The sequence below is a fragment of the Bufo gargarizans genome, chromosome 1, assembly GCF_014858855.1.
Source record: "Bufo gargarizans isolate SCDJY-AF-19 chromosome 1, ASM1485885v1, whole genome shotgun sequence".
In the NCBI taxonomy this organism is placed as follows: domain Eukaryota; kingdom Metazoa; phylum Chordata; class Amphibia; order Anura; family Bufonidae; genus Bufo; species Bufo gargarizans.
Window position 1 is genome coordinate 230,129,124 of NC_058080.1, and position 25,313 is coordinate 230,154,436.

At 45.5% G+C, this 25,313-nt stretch overlaps 1 protein-coding gene across 1 annotated transcript in view; it reads right to left on the reverse strand.

Moving 5' to 3' along the window:
• QRFPR (pyroglutamylated RFamide peptide receptor) overlaps window positions 1-25,313 on the reverse strand; it is a 144,449-nt gene that overhangs the window by 53,666 nt on the left and 65,470 nt on the right. The gene's annotated exons all lie outside the window — the stretch shown is intronic.

Here is a 25,313-nt window from a genome sequence, read left to right on the forward strand (position 1 = left end):
TGACTGACTGTTGACAACCATGTTTACCTTTAGGTAATTTTGTAACAAACAGGAATTAGTTTATATAATGCATCAAAACAATTATTTGCACCAAAAACGTGCATTCATGCAGAAGTTTACACATGCACTACTCACAAAGTAGTGAAATTTCAGGCCGAACATAAATTGCACTCTAACCTTTGCAGGTGAACTTAATGTGACCTTCTGTAAATTTTTAATACACATGTCTAACTGTTCAATGTTTCAGTACTTTTTGCACAACTTGCTGTTCTTTAACAAGGAGCTAAACTGCAAAATTTGCGTGTTTGATCCATGAATCGCCCCAATAAATTTCAATTAGAATTGATATTTAAACAGTCCTCCTCATCATGCTGTTCACATTTTTACATCACGTGACCAAGACGAACTGCAAGGGTACATGACCACAGGCTCCATCATCGTCTTACATGGGTCAGGGAGCATCTACACTGGACGAGGGACTAGTGGGCTTCATTGCTGTTCACTGATGAAAGTCAGTTCACGCTAAGTAGAAATGATGTCCATTAACAATGTTGGAGATGTCAAGGAGAGCGTTAACTGATATCACCAGATGAGCCTTTGGTGGTGTTGGTGGTGGTACAGTCTAGTTAATAGAGAACTTTGTGAATGGTACAGTGACAAGCCCATACAACTTGAATAACATCATTAATCTAGTCATTGTGCCTCTGCATGAACAAGAGGGAAAAGAGAAAAAATGTATGGGCAGTAAAAAAGAAAAAAGGAGTGTAATTCTGGAGCGCCAGGAGGACTATCGGGAAATGACGGAGTGTTTGGGATGGGGTAGGTGGTGATATGGTGGATGGTTACCGAGGCTGCACCCTAAAACAGTGTACGTACAGTACAGACCAAAAGTTTGGACACACCTTCTCATTCAAAGTTTTCTTTATTTTCATGACTATGAAAATTGTAGATTCACACTGAAGGCATCAAAACTATGAATTAACACATGTGGAATTGTATACATAACAAAAAAAATTGAAACAACTGAAAATATGTCATATTCTAGGTTCTTCAAAGTAGTCACCTTTTGCTTTGATTACTGCTTTGCACATTCTTGGCATTCTCTTGATGAACTTCAAGAGGTAGTCACCTGAAATGGTTTTCACTTCACAGGTGTGCCCTGTCAGGTTTAATAAGTGGGATTTCTTGCCTTATAAATGGGGTTGGGACCATCAGTTGTGTTGTGGAGAAGTCAGGTGGATACACAGCTGATAGTCCTACTGAATAGACTGTTAGAATTTGTATTATGGCAAGAAAAAAGCAGCTAAGTAAAGAAAAACGAGTGGCCATCATTACTTTAAGAAATGAAGGTCAGTCAGTCTGAAAAATTGGGAAAACTTTGAAAGTGTCCCCAAGTGCAGTCACAAAAACCATCAAGCGCTACAAAGAAACTGGCTCACATGCGGACCGCCCCAGGAAAGGAAGACCAAGAGTCACCTCTGCTGCGGAGGATAAGTTCATCCGAGTCACCAGCCTCAGAAATCGCAGGTTAACAGCAGCTCAGATTAGAGACCAGGTCAATGCCACACAGAGTTCTAGCAGCAGACACATCTCTAGAACAACTGTTAAGAGGAGACTGTGTGAATCAGGCCTTCATGGTAGAATATCTGCTAGGAAACCACTGCTAAGGACAAGCAACAAGCAGAAGAGACTTGTTTGGGCTAAAGAACACAAGGAATGGACATTAGACCAGTGGAAATCTGTGCTTTGGTCTGATGAGTCCAAATTTGAGATCTTTGGTTCCAACCACTGTGTCTTTGTCCGATGCAGAAAAGGTGAATGGATGGACTCTACATGCCTTGTTCCCACCGTGAAGCATGGAGGAGGAGGTGTGATGGTGTGGGGGTGCTTTGCTGGTGACACTGTTGGGGATTTATTCAAAATTGAAGGCATACTGAACCAGCATGGCTGCCACAGCATCTTAAAGGACATGGCACCTAACAGGTAGAATTTAGCGTAGGAACCCGTCTAACAGAGATCGCCTTGACGCTCGGCAGACGGGCTCAAATAATTTTGTACAAAACGATTTGCCAAGTATCTCGCACTTATAGTGTAGCACTTGTTATTAGGGATGAGCGAACTCGAACTGTATAGTTCGGGTTCGTACCGAATTTTGGGGTGTCCGTGACACGGACCCGAACCCGGACATTTTCGTAAAAGTCCGGGTTCGGGTTCGGTGTTCGTCGCTTTCTTGGCGCTTTTGTGACGCTTTCTTGGCGCTTTTTGAAAGGCTGCAAAGCAGCCAATCAACAAGCGTCATACTACTTGCCCCAAGAGGCCATCACAGCCATGCCTACTATTGGCATGGCTGTGATTGGCCAGAGCACCATGTGACCCAGCCTCTATTTAAGCTGGAGTCACATAGCGCCGCCCGTCACTCTGCTCTGATTAGCGTAGGGAGAGGTTGCGGCTGCGACAGTAGGGCGAGATTAGGCAGATTAACTCCTCCAAAGGACTTGATTAACTGATCGATCTGCAGCTGTGGATCATTGAGCTGCTGATCCTCAATTGCTCACTGTTTTTAGGCTGCCCAGACCGTTTGTCAGTCACATTTTTCTGGGGTGATCGGCGGCCATTTTGTGTCTTGTGGTGCGCCAGCACAAGCTGCGACCAAGTGCATTTAACCCTCAATGGTGTGGTTGTTTTTTGGCTAAAGCCTACATCAGGGTGAAGCTGTCACACCAAGTGCATTTAACCAGCAATAGTCTGTTCATTTTTTGGCCATATACAAAATCAGGGGCAAGCTGCGCCTGTCACCAAGTGCATTTAACCCTCAATGGTGTGGTTGTTTTTTGGCTAAAGCCTACATCAGGGTGAAGCTGTCACACCAAGTGCATTTAACCAGCAATAGTCTGTTCATTTTTTGGCCATATACAAAATCAGGGGCAAGCTGCGCCTGTCACCAAGTGCATTTAACCCTCAATGGTGTGGTTGTTTTTTGGCTAAAGCCTACATCAGGGTGAAGCTGTCACACCAAGTGCATTTAACCAGCAATAGTCTGTTCATTTTTTGGCCATATACAAAATCAGGGGCAAGCTGCGCCTGTCACCAAGTGCATTTAACCCTCAATGGTGTGGTTGTTTTTTGGCTAAAGCCTACATCAGGGTGAAGCTGTCACACCAAGTGCATTTAACCAGCAATAGTCTGTTCATTTTTTGGCCATATACAAAATCAGGGGCAAGCTGCGCCTGTCACCAAGTGCATTTAACCCTCAATGGTGTGGTTGTTTTCTGGCTAAAGCCTACATCAGGGTGAAGCTGTCACACCAAGTGCATTTAACCAGCAATAGTCTGTTTATTTTTTGGCCATATACTACATCAGGGGCAAGCTGCGCCCGTCACCAAGTGCATTTAACCCTCAGTAGTGTGGTTGGTCAAGCTGTGACACCAAGTGCATTTAACCAGCAATAGTCTGTTCATTTTTTGGCCATATACTACATCAGGGGCAAGCTGCGCCCGTCACCAAGTGCATTTAACCAGCAATAGTGTGGTTATTTTTTGGCCATATCCCAGTCTAATTCTGTCACTAAATCCATACCGGTCACCCAGCGCCTAAATACTAGGCCTCAAATTTATATCCCGCTAAATCTCTCGTTACCGCTGTCCTGTTGTAGCTGGGAAAGTTATTTAGTGTCCGTCAAAGCACATTTTTTGTTCTGGGTTGAAGTACAATTCCCAATTTAGCAATTTCATAATTTAGTGGTTTCTGCTATATCAGAGCTATTTGAAATCTATCCCTAAAAGGGTATATAATATTCAAGGTGCACATTGGGTCATTCAGAATAACTACACACACACCCGCTACTGTGTATTTTCAAGTCTAATTCTGTCACTAAACCCATACCTGTCACCCAGCGCCTAAATACTAGGCCTCAAATTTATATCCTGCTAAATCTCTCGTTACCGCTGTCCTGTTGTAGCTGGGAAAGTTATTTAGTGTCCGTCAAAGCACATTTTTTGTTCTGGGTTGAAGTACAATTCCCAATTTAGCAATTTCATAATTTAGTGGTTTCTGCTATATCAGAGCTATTTGAAATCTATCCCTAAAAGGGTATATAATATTCAAGGTGCACATTGGGTCATTCAGAATAACTTCACACACACCCGCTACTGTGTATTTTCAAGTCTAATTCTGTCACTAAACCCATACCTGTCACCCAGCGCCTAAATACTAGGCCTCAAATTTATATCCTGCTAAATCTCTCGTTACCGCTGTCCTGTTGTAGCTGGGAAAGTTATTTAGTGTCCGTCAAAGCACATTTTTTGTTCTGGGTTGAAATACAATTCCCAATTTAGCAATTTCATAATTTAGTGGTTTCTGCTATATCAGAGCTATTTGAAATCTATCCCTAAAAGGGTAGATCATATTGAAGGTGCACATAGGGTCATTCAGAATAACTTCACACACACCCGCTACTGTGTATTTCCAAGTCTAATTCTGTCACTAAACCCATACCTGTCACCCAGCGCCTAAATACTAGGCCTCAAATTTATATCCCGCTAAATCTCTCGTTACCGCTGTCCTGTTGTAGCTGGGAAAGTTATTTAGTGTCCGTCAAAGCACATTTTTTGTTCTGGGTTGAAGTACAATTCCCAATTTAGCAATTTCATAATTTAGTGGTTTCTGCTATATCAGAGCTATTTGAAATCTATCCCTAAAAGGGTATATAATATTCAAGGTGCACATTGGGTCATTCAGAATAACTTCACACACACCCGCTACTGTGTATTTCCAAGTCTAATTCTGTCACTAAACCCATACCTGTCACCCAGCGCCTAAATACTAGGCCTCAAATTTATATCCTGCTAAATCTCTCGTTACCGCTGTACTGTTGTTGCTTGGAAAGATATTTAGTGTCCGTCAAAGCACATTTTTTGTTCTGGGTTGAAGTACAATTCCCAATTTAGCAATTTCATAATTTAGTGGTTTCTGCTATATCAGAGCTATTTGAAATCTATCCCTAAAAGGGTATATAATATTCAAGGTGCACATTGGGTCATTCAGAATAACTTCACACACACCCGCTACTGTGTATTTCAAGTCTAATTCTGTCACTAAACCCATACCTGTCACCCAGCGCCTAAATACTAGGCCTCAAATTTATATCCTGCTAAATCTCTCGTTACCGCTGTACTGTTGTTAGCTGGGAAAGATTATTTAGTGTCCGTCAAAGCACATTTTTTGTTCTGGGTTGAAATACAATTCCCAATTTAGCAATTTCATAATTTAGTGGTTTCTGCTATATCAGAGCTATTTGAAATCTATCCCTAAAAGGGTATATAATATTCAAGGTGCACATTGGGTCATTCAGAATAACTTCACACACACCCGCTACTGTGTATTTCCAAGTCTAATTCTGTCACTAAACCCATACCTGTCACCCAGCGCCTAAATACTAGGCCTCAAATTTATATCCTGCTAAATCTCTCGTTACCGCTGTACTGTTGTAGCTGGGAAAGATTATTTAGTGTCCGTCAAAGCACATTTTTTGTTCTGGGTTGAAAGTACAATTCCCAATTTAGCAATTTCATAATTTAGTGGTTTCTGCTATATCAGAGCTATTTGAAATCTATCCCTAAAAGGGTATATAATATTCAAGGTGCACATTGGGTCATTCAGAATAACTTCACACACACCCGCTACTGTGTATTTCAAGTCTAATTCTGTCACTAAACCCATACCTGTCACCCAGCGCCTAAATACTAGGCCTCAAATTTATATCCTGCTAAATCTCTCGTTACCGCTGTCCTGTTGTAGCTGGGAAAGTTATTTAGTGTCCGTCAAAGCACATTTTTTGTTCTGGGTTGAAATACAATTCCCAATTTAGCAATTTCATAATTTAGTGGTTTCTGCTATATCAGAGCTATTTGAAATCTATCCCTAAAAGGGTATATAATATTGAAGGTGCACATTAGGGTCATTCAGAATAACTTCACACACACCCGCTACTGTGTATTTCCAAGTCTAATTCTGTCACTAAACCCATACCTGTCACCCAGCGCCTAAATACTAGGCCTCAAATTTATATCCCGCTAAATCTCTCGTTACCGCTGTCCTGTTGTAGCTGGGAAAGTTATTTAGTGTCCGTCAAAGCACATTTTTTGTTCTGGGTTGAAGTACAATTCCCAATTTAGCAATTTCATAATTTAGTGGTTTCTGCTATATCAGAGCTATTTGAAATCTATCCCTAAAAGGGTATATAATATTCAAGGTGCACATTGGGTCATTCAGAATAACTTCACACACACCCGCTACTGTGTATTTCCAAGTCTAATTCTGTCACTAAACCCATACCTGTCACCCAGCGCCTAAATACTAGGCCTCAAATTTATATCCTGCTAAATCTCTCGTTACCGCTGTACTGTTGTTGCTTGGAAAGATATTTAGTGTCCGTCAAAGCACATTTTTTGTTCTGGGTTGAAGTACAATTCCCAATTTAGCAATTTCATAATTTAGTGGTTTCTGCTATATCAGAGCTATTTGAAATCTATCCCTAAAAGGGTATATAATATTCAAGGTGCACATTGGGTCATTCAGAATAACTTCACACACACCCGCTACTGTGTATTTTCAAGTCTAATTCTGTCACTAAACCCATACCTGTCACCCAGCGCCTAAATACTAGGCCTCAAATTTATATCCTGCTAAATCTCTCGTTACCGCTGTACTGTTGTTGCTGGGCAAGATATTTAGTGTCCGTCAAAGCACATTTTTTGTTCTGGGTTGAAATACAATTCCCAATTTAGCAATTTCATAATTTAGTGGTTTCTGCTATATCAGAGCTATTTGAAATCTATCCCTAAAAGGGTATATAATATTCAAGGTGCACATTGGGTCATTCAGAATAACTTCACACACACCCGCTACTGTGTATTTCCAAGTCTAATTCTGTCACTAAACCCATACCTGTCACCCAGCGCCTAAATACTAGGCCTCAAATTTATATCCTGCTAAATCTCTCGTTACCGCTGTACTGTTGTTGCTGGGCAAGATATTTAGTGTCCGTCAAAGCACATTTTTTGTTCTGGGTTGAAATACAATTCCCAATTTAGCAATTTCATAATTTAGTGGTTTCTGCTATATCAGAGCTATTTGAAATCTATCCCTAAAAGGGTATATAATATTCAAGGTGCACATTGGGTCATTCAGAATAACTTCACACACACCCGCTACTGTGTATTTCCAAGTCTAATTCTGTCACTAAACCCATACCTGTCACCCAGCGCCTAAATACTAGGCCTCAAATTTATATCCTGCTAAATCTCTCGTTACCGCTGTACTGTTGTTGCTGGGCAAGATATTTAGTGTCCGTCAAAGCACATTTTTTGTTCTGGGTTGAAATACAATTCCCAATTTAGCAATTTCATAATTTAGTGGTTTCTGCTATATCAGAGCTATTTGAAATCTATCCCTAAAAGGGTATATAATATTCAAGGTGCACATTGGGTCATTCAGAATAACTTCACACACACCCGCTACTGTGTATTTCCAAGTCTAATTCTGTCACTAAACCCATACCTGTCACCCAGCGCCTAAATACTAGGCCTCAAATTTATATCCTGCTAAATCTCTCGTTACCGCTGTACTGTTGTTGCTGGGCAAGATATTTAGTGTCCGTCAAAGCACATTTTTTGTTCTGGGTTGAAATACAATTCCCAATTTAGCAATTTCATAATTTAGTGGTTCCTGCTATATCAGAGCTATTTGAAATCTATCCCAAAAAGGGTATATAATATTCAAGGTGCACATAGGGTCATTCAGAATAACTTCACACACACGCTTCTGTGCATTTCCAAGTCTAATTCTGTCACTAAATCCATACCGGTCACCCAGCGCCTAAATACTAGGCCTCAAATTTATATCCCGCTGAATTTGAATACAATACATTGGGCCAAATAATATATTTGTTGTTGTGGTGAACCATAACAATGAGAAAAACATCTAGTAAGGGACGCGGACGTGGACATGGTCGTGGTGGTGTTAGTGGACCCTCTGGTGCTGGGAGAGGACGTGGCCGTTCTGCCACATCCACACGTCCTAGTGTACCAACTACCTCAGGTCCCAGTAGCCGCCAGAATTTACAGCGATATATGGTGGGGCCCAATGCCGTTCTAAGGATGGTAAGGCCTGAGCAGGTACAGGCATTAGTCAATTGGGTGTCCGACAGTGGATCCAGCACGTTCACATTATCTCCCACCCAGTCTTCTGCAGAAAGCGCACAGATGGCGCCTGAAAACCAACCCCATCAGTCTGTCACATCACCCCCATGCATACCAGGGAAACTGTCTCAGCCTCAAGTTATGCAGCAGTCTCTTATGCTGTTTGAAGACTCCGCTGGCAGGGTTTCCCAAGGGCATCCACCTAGCCCTTCCCCAGCGGTGAAAGACATAGAATGCACTGACGCACAACCACTTATGTTTCCTGATGATGAGGACATGGGAATACCACCTCAGCATGTCTCTGATGATGACGAAACACAGGTGCCAACTGCTGCGTCTTTCTGCAGTGTGCAGACTGAACAGGAGGTCAGGGATCAAGACTGGGTGGAAGACGATGCAGGGGACGATGAGGTCCTAGACCCCACATGGAATGAAGGTCGTGCCACTGACTTTCACAGTTCGGAGGAAGAGGCAGTGGTGAGACCGAGCCAACAGCGTAGCAAAAGAGGGAGCAGTGGGCAAAAGCAGAACACCCGCCGCCAAGAGACTCCGCCTGCTACTGACCGCCGCCATCTGGGACCGAGCACCCCAAAGGCAGCTTCAAGGAGTTCCCTGGCATGGCACTTCTTCAAACAATGTGCTGACGACAAGACCCGAGTGGTTTGCACGCTGTGCCATCAGAGCCTGAAGCGAGGCATTAACGTTCTGAACCTGAGCACAACCTGCATGACCAGGCACCTGCATGCAAAGCATGAACTGCAGTGGAGTAAACACCTTAAAACCAAGGAAGTCACTCAGGCTCCCCCTGCTACCTCTTCTGCTGCTGCCGCCTCGGCCTATTCTGCTGCTGCCGCCTCGGCCTCTTCCTCCGCCTCTGGAGGAACGTTGGCACCTGCCGCCCAGCAAACAGGGGATGTACCACCAACACCACCACCACCACCTCCGTCACCAAGCGTCTCAACCATGTCACACGCCAGCGTTCAGCTCTCCATCTCACAAACATTTGATAGAAAGCGTAAATTCCCACCTAGCCACCCTCGATCCCTGGCCCTGAATGCCAGCATTTCTAAACTACTGGCCTATGAAATGCTGTCATTTAGGCTGGTGGACACAGACAGCTTCAAACAGCTCATGTCGCTTGCTGTCCCACAGTATGTTGTTCCCAGCCGGCACTACTTCTCCAAGAGAGCCGTGCCTTCCCTGCACAACCAAGTATCCGATAAAATCAAGTGTGCACTGCGCAACGCCATCTGTAGCAAGGTCCACCTAACCACAGATACGTGGACCAGTAAGCACGGCCAGGGACGCTATATCTCCCTAACTGCACACTGGGTAAATGTAGTGGCAGCTGGGCCCCAGGCGGAGAGCTGTTTGGCGCACGTCCTTCCGCCGCCAAGGATCGCAGGGCAACATTCTTTGCCTCCTGTTGCCACCTCCTCCTTCTCGGCTTCCTCCTCCTCTTCTTCCACCTGCTCATCCAGTCAGCCACACACCTTCACCACCAACTTCAGCACAGCCCGGGGTAAACGTCAGCAGGCCATTCTGAAACTCATATGTTTGGGGGACAGGCCCCACACCGCACAGGAGTTGTGGCGGGGTATTGAACAACAGACCGACGAGTGGTTGCTGCCGGTGAGCCTCAAGCCCGGCCTGGTGGTGTGTGATAATGGGCGAAATCTCGTTGCAGCTCTGGGACTAGCCAATTTGACGCACATCCCTTGCTTGGCGCATGTGCTGAATTTGGTGGTGCAGAAGTTCATTCACAACTACCCCGACATGTCAGAGCTGCTGCATAAAGTGCGGGCCGTCTGTTCGCGCTTCCGGCGTTCACATCCTGCCGCTGCTCGCCTGTCTGCGCTACAGCGTAACTTCGGCCTTCCCGCTCACCGCCTCATATGCGACGTGCCCACCAGGTGGAACTCCACCTTGCACATGCTGGACAGACTGTGCGAGCAGCAGCAGGCCATAGTGGAGTTTCAGCTGCAGCACGCACGGGTCAGTCGCACTACAGAACAGCACCACTTCACCACCAATGACTGGGCCTCCATGCGAGACCTGTGTGCCCTGTTGCGCTGTTTCGAGTACTCCACCAACATGGCCAGTGGCGATGACACCGTTATCAGCGTTACAATACCACTTCTATGTCTCCTTGAGAAAACACTTAGGGCGATGATGGAAGAGGAGGTGGCCCAGGAGGAGGAGGAGGAGGAGGAGGAAGAGGGGTCATTTTTAGCACTTTCAGGCCAGTCTCTTCGAAGTGACTCAGAGGGAGGTTTTTGGCAACAGCAGAGGCCAGGTACAAATGTGGCCAGCCAGGGCCCACTACTGGAGGACGAGGAGGACGAGGATGAGGAGGAGGTGGAGGAGGATGAGGATGAAGCATGGTCACAGCGGGGTGGCACCCAACGCAGCTCGGGTCCATCACTGGTGCGTGGCTGGGGGGAAAGGCAGGACGATGACGATACGCCTCCCACAGAGGACAGCTTGTCCTTACCCCTGGGCAGCCTGGCACACATGAGCGACTACATGCTGCAGTGCCTGCGCAACGACAGCAGAGTTGCCCACATTTTAACCTGTGCGGACTACTGGGTTGCCACCCTGCTGGATCCACGCTACAAAGACAATGTGCCCACCTTACTTCCTGCACTGGAGCGTGATAGGAAGATGCGCGAGTACAAGCGCACGTTGGTAGACGCGCTACTGAGAGCATTCCCAAATGTCACAGGGGAACAAGTGGAAGCCCAAGGCCAAGGCAGAGGAGGAGCAAGAGGTCGCCAATGCAGCTGTGTCACGGCCAGCTCCTCTGAGGGCAGGGTTAGCATGGCAGAGATGTGGAAAACTTTTGTCAACACGCCACAGCTAACTGCACCACCACCTGATACGCAACGTGTTAGCAGGAGGCAACATTTCACTAACATGGTGGAACAGTACGTGTGCACACCCCTCCACGTACTGACTGATGGTTCGGCCCCATTCAACTTCTGGGTCTCTAAATTGTCCACGTGGCCAGAGCTAGCCTTTTATGCCTTGGAGGTGCTGGCCTGCCCGGCAGCCAGCGTTTTGTCTGAACGTGTATTCAGCACGGCAGGGGGCGTCATTACAGACAAACGCAGCCGCCTGTCTACAGCCAATGTGGACAAGCTGACGTTCATAAAAATGAACCAGGCATGGATCCCACAGGATCTGTCCGTCCCTTGTCCAGATTAGACATTAACTACCTCCCCATAACCATATATTATTGGACTCCAGGGCACTTCCTCATTCAATCCTATTTTTATTTTCATTTTACCATTATATTGCAAGGCTACCCAAAGTTGAATGAACCTCTCCTCTGCCTGTGTGCTAGGCCTAAATATATGCCAATGGATTGTTGCAGTGGTGGCTGACGTGAAGCCTCATTCTCTGCTATGACATGCAGACTGATTCTCTGGTGACATGAAGCCAGATTGTCTGTTACGGGACCTCTCTCCTCTGCCTGGGTGCTGGGCCTGAATTTATGACAATGGACTGTTGCAGTGGTGGCTGACGTGAAGCCTGATTCTCTGCTATGACATGCAGACTGATTCTCTGCTGACATGAAGCCAGATCCTCTGTTGCGGGACCTCTCTCCTCTGCCTGGGTGCTGGGCCTAAATTTATGAAAATGGACTGTTGCAGTGGTGGGTGACGTGAAGCCTCATTCTCTGCTATGACATGCAGACTGATTCTCTGCTGACATGAAGCCAGATTGTCTGTTACGGGACCTCTCTCCTCTGCCTGGGTGCTGGGCCTAAATATCTGACAATGGACTGTTGCATTGGTGGCTGACGTGAAGCCTGATTCTCTGCTATGATATGAAGACTGATTCTCTGCTGACATGAAGCCAGATTGTCTGTTACGGGACCTCTCTCCTCTGCCTGTGTGCTAGGCCTAAATATATGCCAATGGATTGTTGCAGTGGTGGCTGACGTGAAGCCTGATTCTCTGCTATGACATGCAGACTAATTCTCTGCTGACATGAAGCCAGATTGTCTGTTACGGGACCTCTCTCCTCTGCCTGGGTGCTGGGCCTAAATTTATGACAATGGACTGTTGCAGTGGTGGCTGACGTGAAGCCTGATTCTCTGCTATGACATGCAGACTGATTCTCTGCTGACATGAAGCCAGATCCTCTGTTACGGGACCTCTCTCCTCTGCCTGGGTGCTGGGCCTAAATTTATGAAAATGGACTGTTGCAGTGGTGGGTGACGTGAAGCCTCATTCTCTGCTATGACATGCAGACTGATTCTCTGCTGACATGAAGCCAGATTGTCTGTTACGGGACCTCTCTCCTCTGCCTGGGTGCTGGGCCTGAATTTATGACAATGGACTGTTGCAGTGGTGGCTGACGTGAAGCCTGATTCTCTGCTATGACATGCAGACTAATTCTCTGCTGACATGAAGCCAGATTGTCTGTTACGGGACCTCTCTCCTCTGCCTGGGTGCTGGGCCTAAATTTATGAAAATGGACTGTTGCAGTGGTGGGTGACGTGAAGCCTGATTCTCTGCTATGACATGAAGACTGATTCTCTGCTGACATGAAGCCAGATCCTCTGTTACGGGACCTCTCTCCTCTGCCTGGGTGCTGGGCCTAAATATCTGACAATGGACTGTTGCATTGGTGGCTGACGTGAAGCCTGATTCTCTGCTATGATATGAAGACTGATTCTCTGCTGACATGAAGCCAGATTGTCTGTTACGGGACCTCTCTCCTCTGCCTGTGTGCTAGGCCTAAATATATGCCAATGGATTGTTGCAGTGGTGGCTGACGTGAAGCCTGATTCTCTGCTATGACATGCAGACTGATTCTCTGGTGACATGAAGCCAGATCCTCTGTTACGGGACCTCTCTCCTCTGCCTGGGTGCTGGGCCTAAATTTATGAAAATGGACTGTTGCAGTGGTGGGTGACGTGAAGCCTGATTCTCTGCTATGACATGCAGACTGATTCTCTGGTGACATGAAGCCAGATCCTCTGTTACGGGACCTCTCTCCTCTGCCTGGGTGCTGGGCCTAAATTTATGAAAATGGACTGTTGCAGTGGTGGGTGACGTGAAGCCTCATTCTCTGCTATGACATGCAGACTGATTCTCTGCTGACATGAAGCCAGATCGTCTGTTACGGGACCTCTCTCCTCTGCCTGGGTGCTGGGCCTGAATTTATGACAATGGACTGTTGCAGTGGTGGCTGACGTGAAGCCTGATTCTCTGCTATGATATGAAGACTGATTCTCTGCTGACATGAAGCCAGATTGTCTGTTACGGGACCTCTCTCCTCTGCCTGGGTGCCGGGGCCTAAATATCTGAGAATGGACTGTTCCAGTGGTGGGTAACGGGAAGCCAGATTCTCTGCTATGATATGAAGACTGATTCTCTGCTGACATGAAGCCAGATTGTCTGTTACGGGACCTCTCTCCTCTGCCTGGGTGCTGGGCCTAAATTTATGAAAATGGACTCTTACAGTGGTGGGTGACGTGAAGCCTGATTCTCTGCTATGACATGAAGACTGATTCTCTGCTGACATGAAGCCAGATTGTCTGTTACGGGACCTCTCTCCTCTGCCTGGGTGCCGGGGCCTAAATATCTGAGAATGGACTGTTCCAGTGGTGGGTGACGGGAAGCCAGATTCTCTGCTATGGAACCTCTCTCCAATTGATTTTGGTTAATTTTTATTTATTTAATTTTTATTTTAATTAATTTCCCTATCCACATTTGTTTGCAGGGGATTTACCTACATGTTGCTGCCTTTTGCAGCCCTCTAGCCCTTTCCTGGGCTGTTTTACAGCCGTTTTAGTGCCGAAAAGTTCGGGTCCCCATTGACTTCAATGGGGTTCGGGTTCGGGACGAAGTTCGGATCGGGTTCGGATCCCGAACCCGAACATTTCCGGGATGTTCGGCCGAACTTCTCGAACCCGAACATCCAGGTGTTCGCTCAACTCTACTTGTTATTATTATGCAATTTTGTACTTTATATTGCAGGTTATTGTCGCATTGCATGTTTCTGTCTTTTAATGTTGTTCCTTGCCATTGCAATGTGCTACTGCGGTTTGGTATGTGCTCCTTTTTGGTTTTTCTACCACAGCATCTTGCAGCAGCATGCTATTCCATCCGGTTTGTGTTTAGTTGGACCATCATTTATTTGTCAACAGGACAATGACCCCAAACACACCTCCAGGCTGTGTAAGGGCTATTTGACCATGAAGGAGAGTGATGGGGTGCTGCGCCAGATGACCTGGCCTACATAGTCAAAGGACCTGAACCCAATCGAGATGGTTTGGGGTGAGCTGGACCGCAGAGTGAAGGCAAAAGGGCCAACAAGTGCTAAGCATCTCTGGGAACTCCTTCAAGACTGTTGGAAGACGATTTCAGGTGACTACCTCTTGAAGCTCATCAAGAGAATGCCAAGAGTGTGCAAAGCAGTAATCAAAGCAAAAGGTGGCTACTTTGAAGAACCTAGAAGATGACATATTTTCAGTTGTTTCACACTTTTTTGTTATGTATATAATTCCACATGTGTTAATTCATAGTTTTGATGCCTTCAGTGTAAATCTACAATTTACATAGTCATGAAAATATAGAAAACTCTTTGAATGAGAAGGTGTGTCCAAACTTTTGGTCTGTACTGTATATATATATATATATATATATATATGTATATATAGTAAAAAAATCTACCGGCAGCACCACCTGTAAAACAAAAAACGGGTGCAAGGTCCAAGTACGGCAACTGGAGCTTACCCACTAGTAGACAATGGAAAAAATCGGACAGCACTCCAGACGGTTTCTTCGGTAAAGCAAGTAAAGTTTAATCACCCATGTGGTGGCAGCAAAAAAGCAACGTTTCGGCTCTACATGAGCCTTTCTCAAAAAGAAAGGCTCATGTAGAGCCGAAACGTTGCTTTTTTGCTGCCACTACATGGGTGATTAAACTTTACTTGCTTTACCGAAGAAACTGTCTGGAGTGCTGTCCGATTTTTTTCCATTATTTATATATATATATATATATATATATATATATACATATACTGCAGTGTGTGTGTGTGTGTGTGTGTATATGTATAGATATGTACTGCAGTGTGTCTAGCTATCTATCTATTGGGGTAATCCTGCAATGTGAATGTGTGTGTGTGTGTGTGTGTGTGGACATATACATGTATGTTCCGCCAATGAAAAAAAATGCGGTTTTCAAAACGATCTGGACATGAATATGGATCCATAATCATAAAAAAAAGTAAAAATACAAAAGCAAAATATGTTAAATACAAAAATATAAAGTCAAGTAACATCTAAGGGCTCATGCGCACAAACGTATTTTTGTTCTGTGTCACGTTTTTTGTGCCCTGTATGTGGAACCAATTACTTCAATGGGGCTGCAAAAAAACGGAAATAACTCCATGTGCATCCCATGTTTGTATGTCCACAAGGCCGTTCAGCAAAAAAAATAAAACATGTCCCATCTTTGTCTGCACCATGAACTGTTCAATTAGAGGCCAGATGATCCATTCCACAAAATGAGGAACGCACACAGCCGCTATGCATGTTTTTGTTCCATTCTTCTGATGCAGTACTTTTTTTTCCTAAAAAAACGGATCTCAGGCAAAAATTGCTCAAACGGATGCCAAATTTACATAACTGATGTTCAGGATCTGTTTTATTTTTATAGGCTCCATTAATTTTATTTTTTTTTTCCTGTTCTTTTGGCGGATCAGAAGAACAGAAAAATAAACGGTGATCTCATCTCAGCCTAATATGGGATCTGTGTAAGAATTTTGCATGAAAGTCTGCTACTCAATAATATACAAGGCTGTATTTGTAGCTGGCCTAACGGTTTGCTGACCTCGCCTACTTGACGCGGCCACGCTTCTGCCAGTTTAGGCCCACCTACAACATGGGGCTATTTTTACCTTTTTTCCAGGGCCAGTTTGAGTTCCCAATCCGCCCCTGGTCAGCAGCACAACAGTAGAAGAGCTTTTTACTACTCTGAAAGAGGAATTAGAAAGGTTCTCCCTTACCCTGGGTTCACACCTGAGCGTTTTACAGCGCGTTCAAACGCGCTGTAAAACGCTTAAGACATGAAAACCAATGCTTCCCCATGGGAAGGGTTCACACCTGGGCGTTTTACAGCGCGTACGAACGCGCTGTAAAACGCCCGACGCTCAAACAAGTACTTGAGCTTCTTTGGGGCGTTTTGACGCGCGTTTGTGGCCATAGGACACTGCAGTCAATGACACAAACGCGCGTCAAACGCGCGTTTACTATTACAAAAAACGCGCATAAAAACGCGCGACAAAAACACGCGTAAAACGCGCGTTTGAGGAACGCTCAGGTGTGAACCCAGGGTTAGGCCTCTTGCACACGACCACATGGCTTTTTCAGTATTTTGTGGTCCGCAAAAAATGGATCCGCAAAAAATGCGGATGACATCCTTGTGCATTCCATTTTTTACGGAACGGAACAGCTGGCCCCTGATAGATCAATACTATCCTAGTTCGTTATGCGGACAATAATAGGACATGTTCTATCTTTGAACAGAACGGAAAAATGGAAATATGGAAACGGAAGGCATACGGAGTACCTTCCGGTTTTTTTTGCGAATCCATTGAAATGATTGGTTCTGTATACGGTCTGTATACGGAATGCAAAAAAACGGAACGTCTTGTGCAGGAGCTCGTTTTTGCAGGAAGAGTTGATGTTTTTATTGGTACCATTTTTGGGTACTTCAACATTCATTATTACACTTTATGGGGAAAGGTGACCAAAAAATTGGTTGTTTTGGCTCAGTTTTATTTATTTATTTTTACAGCGTTCACCTGTGGGGGCAGGTCATGTGATATTTTATAGAGCAGGTTGTTGCGGATATGGAGATACCTAATATGTCTATATTTTTTTTTTTTTTTTTGCTTTAACACAATATTTTAAGCAAAAAAAAAAGTTTTAGTGTCTCCATATTTTAAGAGCTATCGTTTTTTAAAATCTTCTAGGCGATTGTCTTAGGCCTCTTGCACACAAATGTATTTTCGTTCCGTGTCCGTTCAATGGGTCCGCAAAAAAAAAACGGAAGGTACTCCGTATGCTTTCCGTTTCTGTATTTCTGTATTTCTGTTCTGCAAAAAAAATAGAACATGTCCTTTCATTGTCCGCATTACGGACAAGGATAGTACTGTTCTATTAGGGGTCAGCTGTTCCGTTCCACAAAATACGGAATGAACACAGACATCATCTGTATTTTTTGCGAATCTGTTTTTTGTGGACCACAAAATACATACGGTCGTGTGCAAGTGTCACAACCAGACAGCTGAGAAGCTCTGACAGAAGCCTTTCAGAACCTACTCCTTGAGTTTTCTTGGTTTTGGTTTTCAGTTCCTCATCTCGTTAGCCTCTCTCAGCTGTCATGTAGTTGGACTGATTGCATCCCTTTAAATTCCTCCCCATAATGCATTAGTGTGCGGTTTATACAGCTTCCTGGAGTGTGTGTGCATGCTGATCCTATTTCCCAGTCTTCTACAAGTTAAGTGTTGTACATTAATTTGTGATTTTCTGTTTGCTGGATCCCAGGTGACCCTGACTCCCTCTGTGTCTAGTGTAGGAAGCCGGTGGTCGTGTCCCTTCACTATTGTAGGGTGTTCAGGTGTTATATAGTCGAGGTACGAGGATATGCGATCGTCCACCATTGGGATTATCGCATAGGCTGAGCAGTAAGGGAGAGAGCCAGGTCTGATGCAGGGGTCTCCCTTTTGTTCCTTAGTTTTGGATGAAGTGAGTCATATATTCATTTTGCATTGTCTTGTTTCCTGTACACCTTCCGTGACATTATAAACCGCCAAAACCGTCTCAAGCATGGATCCGGTTTCACTTTTGACTGAACGCTTCCAGGGTCTTTCATTGGAGGTAGCTGATCTCCGTAAGACTCTTTCTCAGTTTCTAGTGACCGGTTCAGCTTGCGTTCATGGAGTTTGTTCTGAGCCTAAGATCTCGCTCCCGGATACGTTCTCCGAGGGTAGTGAGAATTTTGTGCGTTTCAGAGAGGCTTGCAAACTCCATTTTCGCCTTCTTCCCCATTCCTCTGGTGATGAGGAACGGAGGGTGGGGATCATTATATCGCTGCTCAGGGGTAACGCTCAGTCGTGGGCCTTTTCGCTGCCGGTGGGGGCACGGCCCCTCCGTTCAGTGGATGAATTCTTTTTAGCCCTGGGTCAGATATATGATGATCCGGATTGTGTTGCTTTGGCTGAGTCTAGACTACGTCTGTTATGCCAGGGTAAACAATCCGCAGAGATATACTGCTCAGAATTTCGGAGATGGGCAGCTGATACTGGTTGGAATGATGCTGCACTCCGAAGTCAATTTTGCCATGGTCTTTCAGAGGGATTGAAAGATGCATTTGCCTTTCATGAGAGGCCTATCTCCTTGGACTCTGCTATGTCTCAGGCCGTTCGTATTGACAGGCGTCTTAGAGAGAGGAGAGATCTCTCCTTCCTGTCATACTCAGACCCTGGACAGTGCAGCGGTCTCATTCTGTGTGCAGGGGTCTCAGTCGCTGTCAGCCCCTTCTAAGCAGGAGCCCATGCAGCTGAGGTTGATTGCCTCTGACAATAGAAGATTCAGCCTGCATGGGAAGGTTTGTTTTTGTTGTGGAGGTATAAATCATTTGGCAAATGTTTGTCCCTCTAGGAGATTCAGGCAGTTTTCTGGGAGTAATAAAGAAACAAAAAGGAAAAAATCTTTTAAAAATGTTCCATCGGTTACCATTGGCAGGGTTGAGGCAGAAATTGAAGGTTTTCCGTTTGCTTGTAGTTCCCATTTTGTCCTGCCTGCCAGGGTGGCGCTAGAGAGCAAGACCATTTTTTTGTGAGATTTTTGTAGATAGTGGAGCAGCTGTCAATCTCATTGATAATCATTTTGCGATAACTCATGGTTTCCAGGTGTGCACTTTGGGAAAGGATATTCCTGTTTTTGCTATTGATTCCGCTCCACTTTCTCAGAAATCATTATTTCTTTAAGGGCATAGTTCACAATATTCGTTTAATTGTGAGTGATGCTCATGTTGAGGATGTGTCATGTTTCGTCCTTAGCGGATTACCTACTCCTCTTGTGTTGGGGCTACCCTGGCTCACTAAACAAAACCCTACCATTGATTGGCAAGCGAGGCAAATAAATGGTTGGAGTGACTTTTGCAGAGAGAATTGCCTCACAACATCTGTTTCTGAGGTTTCTACTAAGACTGTACCACCTTTTCTCTCTGAATTTTCGGATGTCTTCTCTGAGAGTGGAGTTCAGGATTTGCCCCCGCACAGGGAGTACGATTGGCCTATTAATCTCATCCCAGGCGCCAAGCTGCCTAAATCTCGTTTATATAATCTTTCCCAACCTGAAAGGGTCGCAATGTGTGCTTATATCTCAGAGAGTCTGAGAAAAGAACACATACGACCCTCAAAGTCACCTGTTGCCGCTGTTTTTTTCTTTGTTAAGAAAAAAGATGGTTCTTTAAGACCTTGTCTGGATTTCAGGGAGCTGAACAGTATCACTATTCGTGACCCTTATCCGCTTCCTCTGATCCCGGACCTGTTTAACCAGATTGTTGGGGCTAAAGTCTTTTCCAAATTAGATCTAAGAGGGGCATACAACCTGGTCAGAGAAAGAGACGAATGGAAGACGGCCTTCAATACCCCTGAGGGCCATTTTGAGAATTTGGTTATGCCTTTTGGTTTGATGAATGCCCCAGCCGTTTTTCAGCATTTCGTGAACAGCATTTTTTATCATTTAATGGGAAAATTTGTATTAGTGTATTTGGATGACATTTTGATTTTTTCTCCTGATTTCAAAACTCATAAGGAACACTTACGTCAGGTCTTGCTCACCCTGCGGGGAATAAATTATGCGAGAAACTGGAAAAATGTGTGTTTGCGGTTCCAGAAATTAAATTTCTGGGGTTTCTTCTCTCCGCTTCTGGTTTTCGCATGGATCCCGAGAAGGTCCGCGCTGTGCTTGAGTGGGAGCTTCCTGAGAATCAGAAGGCGCTGATGCGTTTTTTGGGCTTTGCCAATTATTACAGGAAGTTTATTTTGAATTATTCATCTATTGTTAAACCACTCACTGATATGACCAGAAAGGGGGTAGATTTTTCTTCCTGGTCGCTAGAGGCGCGTAAGGCCTTTTCTAATATCAAGGAGAGTTTTGCTTCTGCTCCCATCTTGGTACAACCTGATATTTCTCTACCCTTCATAGTTGAGGTTGATGCTTCTGAGGTAGGTGTGGGTGCGGTCTTGTCTCAGGGTTCCTCTCCTGCCAAATGGCGACCGTGTGCCTTTTTCTCGAAGAAACTCTCCTCCGCAGAGAGAAATTTAGGATGTGGGAGATAGGGAATTGTTGGCCATCAAGTTGGCTTTTGAGGAATGGCGCCATTGGCTAGAGGGAGCCAGACACCCTATTACCGTGTTTACTGACCATAAAAATCTGGCCTACTTGGAGTCAGCCAAGCGTCTGAACCCGAGACAGGCCAGATGGTCTTTGTTCTTTTCAAGGTTTAATTTTGTTGTCACGTTCCGCCCTGGGGTTAAGAATGTGAAGGCAGATGCCCTGTCACGTTGTTTTCCTGGAGGTGGGAATTTTGAAGACCCGGGTCCTATTTTGGCTGAAGGTGTGGTAGTCTCTGCTCTTTTTCCTGAATTGGAGGCAGAGGTGCAGGCAGCCCAGTCAGAGGCTCCTGATCTTTGTCCTCCTGGGAGGTTGTTTGTGCCTCTCGCTTTAAGACACAAGATTTTTAAGGAACACCATGATACAAAGCTTGCTGGGCACCGGGGGCAAGAGCCACAGTGGATCTCATCGCTCAGAGATTCTGGTGGCCTGCGCTTCGTAAGTCGGTTGAGGGTTTTGTGGCAGCCTGCGAGACTTGCACTCGTGCCAAAGTCTCTCATTCACGGCCATCAGGTACTCTCCTTCCCTTACCCATTCCTTCCCGTCCTTGGACACATCTGTCCATGGACTTCATAACGGACCTGCCTCGTTCCTCGGGGAAGACTGTGATTCTGGTGGTGGTGGACCGTTTTAGCAAAATGGTGCATTTCATCCCTTTTCCTGGTTTGCCCAATGCTAAGACGCTGGCGCAGGCATTTATTGATCACATTGTCAAATTGCATGGTATTCCTTCAGACATAGTCTCTGATAGGGGCACGCAGTTTGTTTCCAGATTCTGGAAGGCTTTCTGTTATCGCTTGGGGGTTCGGTTGTCATTCTCTTCTGCTTTCCACCCGCAGTCGAATGGCCAGACAGAGCGCGTCAATCAGAATCTGGAGACATATCTGCGCTGTTTTGTGGCGGAGAATCAGGAGGATTGGTGTTCTTTTTTGTCCCTTGCTGAGTTTGCTTTAAATAACCGTCGTCAGGAGTCCTCTGATAAGTCACCATTTTTTGGTGCATATGGGTTTCATCCGCAGTTTGGGACTTTCTCGGGAGAGGGGTCTTCTGGTCTACCTGATGAGGACAGATTCTCCTCGTCTTTGTCATCTATTTGGCAAAAGATTCAGGATAATCTAAAGAGCATGAGTGAGAGATATAAGCGTGTGGCAGATAAGAGACGTGTGCCTGGTCCGGACCTGAATGTTGGTGATCTGGTGTGGTTGTCTACCAAGAATATCAAATTGAAAGTCCCCTCCTGGAAGTTGGGTCCTAGGTTTATTGGGCCTTACAAAATCCTGTCTGTCATCAATCCTATTGCCTACCGTCTTGATCTTCCTCAGACTTGGAAGATCCATAATGTTTTTCATAAGTCCTTATTGAAACCTTATGTTCAACCCATTGTACCCTCGCCTTTGCCTCCTCCTCTGATTATGGTTGATGGGAATCTTGAATTTCAGGTCTCTAGGATTGTGGATTCTCGTCTTGTCCGCGGTTCTCTCCAGTACCTCGTTCATTGGGAGGGTTATGGTCCTGAGGAGAGGATGTAGGTCCCAGTGACGGACATTACGGCCACTCGTCTCATCAGGGCTTTCCATAGGTCCCATCCTGAGAAGGTTGGCTCTGAGTGTCCGGAGTCCACTCGTAGAGGGAGGGGTACTGTCACAACCAGACAGCTGAGAAGCTCTGACAGAAGCCTTTCAGAACCTCCTCCTTGAGTTTTCTTGGTTTTGGTTTTCAGTTCCTCATCTCGTTAGCCGCTCTCAGCTGTCATGTAGTTGGACTGATTGCATCCCTTTAAATTCCTCCCCATAATGCATTAGTGTGCGGTTTATACAGCTTCCTGGAGTGTGTGTGCATGCTGATCCTATTTCCCAGTCTTCTACAAGTTAAGTGTTGTACATTAATTTGTGATTTTCTGTTTGCTGGATCCCAGGTGACCCTGACTCCCTCCGTGTCTAGTGTAGGGAGCCGGTGGTCGTGTCCCTTCACTATTGTAGGGTGTTCAGGTGTTATACAGTCAAGGTACGAGGATATGCGATCGTCCACCATTGGGATTATCGCATAGGCTGAGCAGTAAGGGAGAGAGCCAGGTCTGATGCACGGGTCTCCCTTTTGTTCCTTAGTTTTGGATCCAGTGAGTCATATATTCATTTTGCATTGTCTTGTTTCCTGTACACCTTCCGTGACAGCAAGAGACCTTAGGAAGGGTCTCATTTTTTGTGGGATGAAGTGACGGTTTGATTGGTACCATTTTGGGGGGCATATGCCTTTTTGATCGCTTTGTGTTTTTTTTATATAAGGTGAAAAAAATTGCTTTTTTGCGCGCATTTTTTATTTATTTTTTATTTTTTTACGGTGTTTATCTGATGGGGTATATTATGGAATATATTGGAATATATTTATAGAGCCGGTCATTACGGACGTGGTGATACCTGGTATGTGTGGTTTTTATTAATTTTTTACTATTTTTTTATTATGAAATCAGGGGAAAGGGGCATTTTCTTTACTTTTTTTTATTATTAAAAAACACTTTTTTTTTAGTTTTCTTTTTACTTTAGTTCTGACTTTGACTTTTGGGGGTCTGATCCCCTCTGCAATGCATTACAATACATCTGTATTGTAATGCATTGCCTGTTAGTGTATTACTCAGTGTAATACACTAACAGGTTGCCTAGGACAGTGTTTCCCAACCAGTGTGCCTCCAGCTGTTGCAAAACTATAACTCCCAGCATGCCCGGGTGGCATTTGGCTGTGCGGGCATGCTGGGAGTTGTAGTTTTGTAACAGCTGGAGGCACACTGGTTGGGAAACACTGGCCTAGGAGACCCAGCCTGGGGCTGGATCTCCTTGGCTTCTGTAGAAGGCAGGTCCCAATGACTTGCAAGGTATTGGGCAGCCTCTGCAAGGCATAGGGTTGTCTTCTCACCCATCGAGTTCCCGTCATCGCAGAGCGGGGACCCAATGGGATTCCTCACTGACCACAAACCCCTTCTATTCCGCGGTCAACGCTGACCGTGGCATAGAAGTGGTTAATCTGCCGGCATCGGCGTTTACAGTGATGCCGGCGGACAAAGCAGGGGCCCGGCTATCGGTAACTGTTAGTCCCCTGCAGTGATCGGGTGCACACCGCTACGGTGCCTGCACGATTACGATGATGTAATAGTATGTCAAATTGCAGCAAATCACCTGCCGCTCTGACGTACTATTAGGTCATCTGTCAGGAAGTTGTTAAAGAGGTTCTGTCACCAGGATCAACCCTACTAAACCATACATACAGCCTGGAAGGGCTCATCATACTGATTAAAACAATATCTTTCTTTTGTCTATATGATAAACAAACTACAAATTGGCATGGTATTAAAAAGCAGGAAGTGCTCAACCCCATATGTAGTGGTGCATCTATACCGGGGGGGGGGGGGGGGGGGCAGATCCTGCACTTGTGGTCCGCTGCTAATGGCAATCCCCAGCAATAATGCATACAATGGAGGATGCCTGCAGCGGACCACAAGTACCACAATGGACATCCTACACAGAATAGCAAATGTGTGGATGTGATAAACAGTATGGGGTTGAGCACTTCCTGCCTTTTAATACCACGCCAATTTGTAGTTTGTATTTAGAATTTTTTGGAGGTGTAGAAACTCCTAGTCTGAATGTGCCTTTATTTCCATCTACAGCCAGCATTCTGGTGCACATGTGAGGCCCGGGCTATATCAGCCAGTCTTGGGTGGGGCTCAGAGCTCTATGCCTCCTCCCATTGTATGCATGGTCACATGCTGGAGGTTACTGGGAGATTGCTCTGAGTCGGACCTTGCGCTCCTGTAATTCGCCCACTGTCTCCTGGTATTGCCCATATGGCCCAGGTAGGTTTAGCGTTAGGTCCCGAGCTACTTGAGAAACCTTGGCGCGGTGCCGGGCTTAGACATGTCCTCACATAGGACATGTTGGCTAATCTCTCAATTTTAACACCAGTTTGAGGGTTTAGTAAGACCGCAGAGTGCACCTGTCTTTGTTTTTGTTGTATTATATATGATAAACAGCTGCAGAGATATCTGTGTTCGTATTCATATGTAAATGAGAATTTTGAGCACCAGGGGGCAGGGCTAAATCCTTTGTGCACTGTTCTGTAATACCCCTTGTGCTCTGCTCACTCCACCTCCCCTTGATTGACAGGGCTAGACAGCAGGCTGAGGGCTAAGCTGTAGCTTAGAGCTGTGTGTGAGCATATAACTACATATAATATTACTGCTTTATTTACAGGCACAATCTCTAATAATAAAATTCCTGTGTGAGTGCGCTGTGTCCGTGTGTGTGTCACCAGTTTTACACTGGGCATACGCAGCTGGACGTCCAATCAGGACACAGCGCTCCACACACACACAGCTCTCCATAACTGTTTAACCCCTTCCATTCCACGGTCCTTAGGGACCGCTGTCTTGAAGGGGCTAACCATCGGGCCGCTGCTCTGCCCTGGCAGCGGCCCAATGCTTGAAGGGTTAAGCTCCCCCCCACTGTGTGCGGCTGCCGCTGGCCACCAATGATAACAGAGAGGAGTAGAAGGGAGGAACTGTGGCCACTGCGCTACCAATGAATATAGTTAATGCATGGATACAAGCGTAGCCTGCGTGTGCCGGCCATATCCCATACCCAGCGTGCAGTCATAGAGGCTGGGTATGGGATATGGCCGGCACACGCAGGCTACGTTT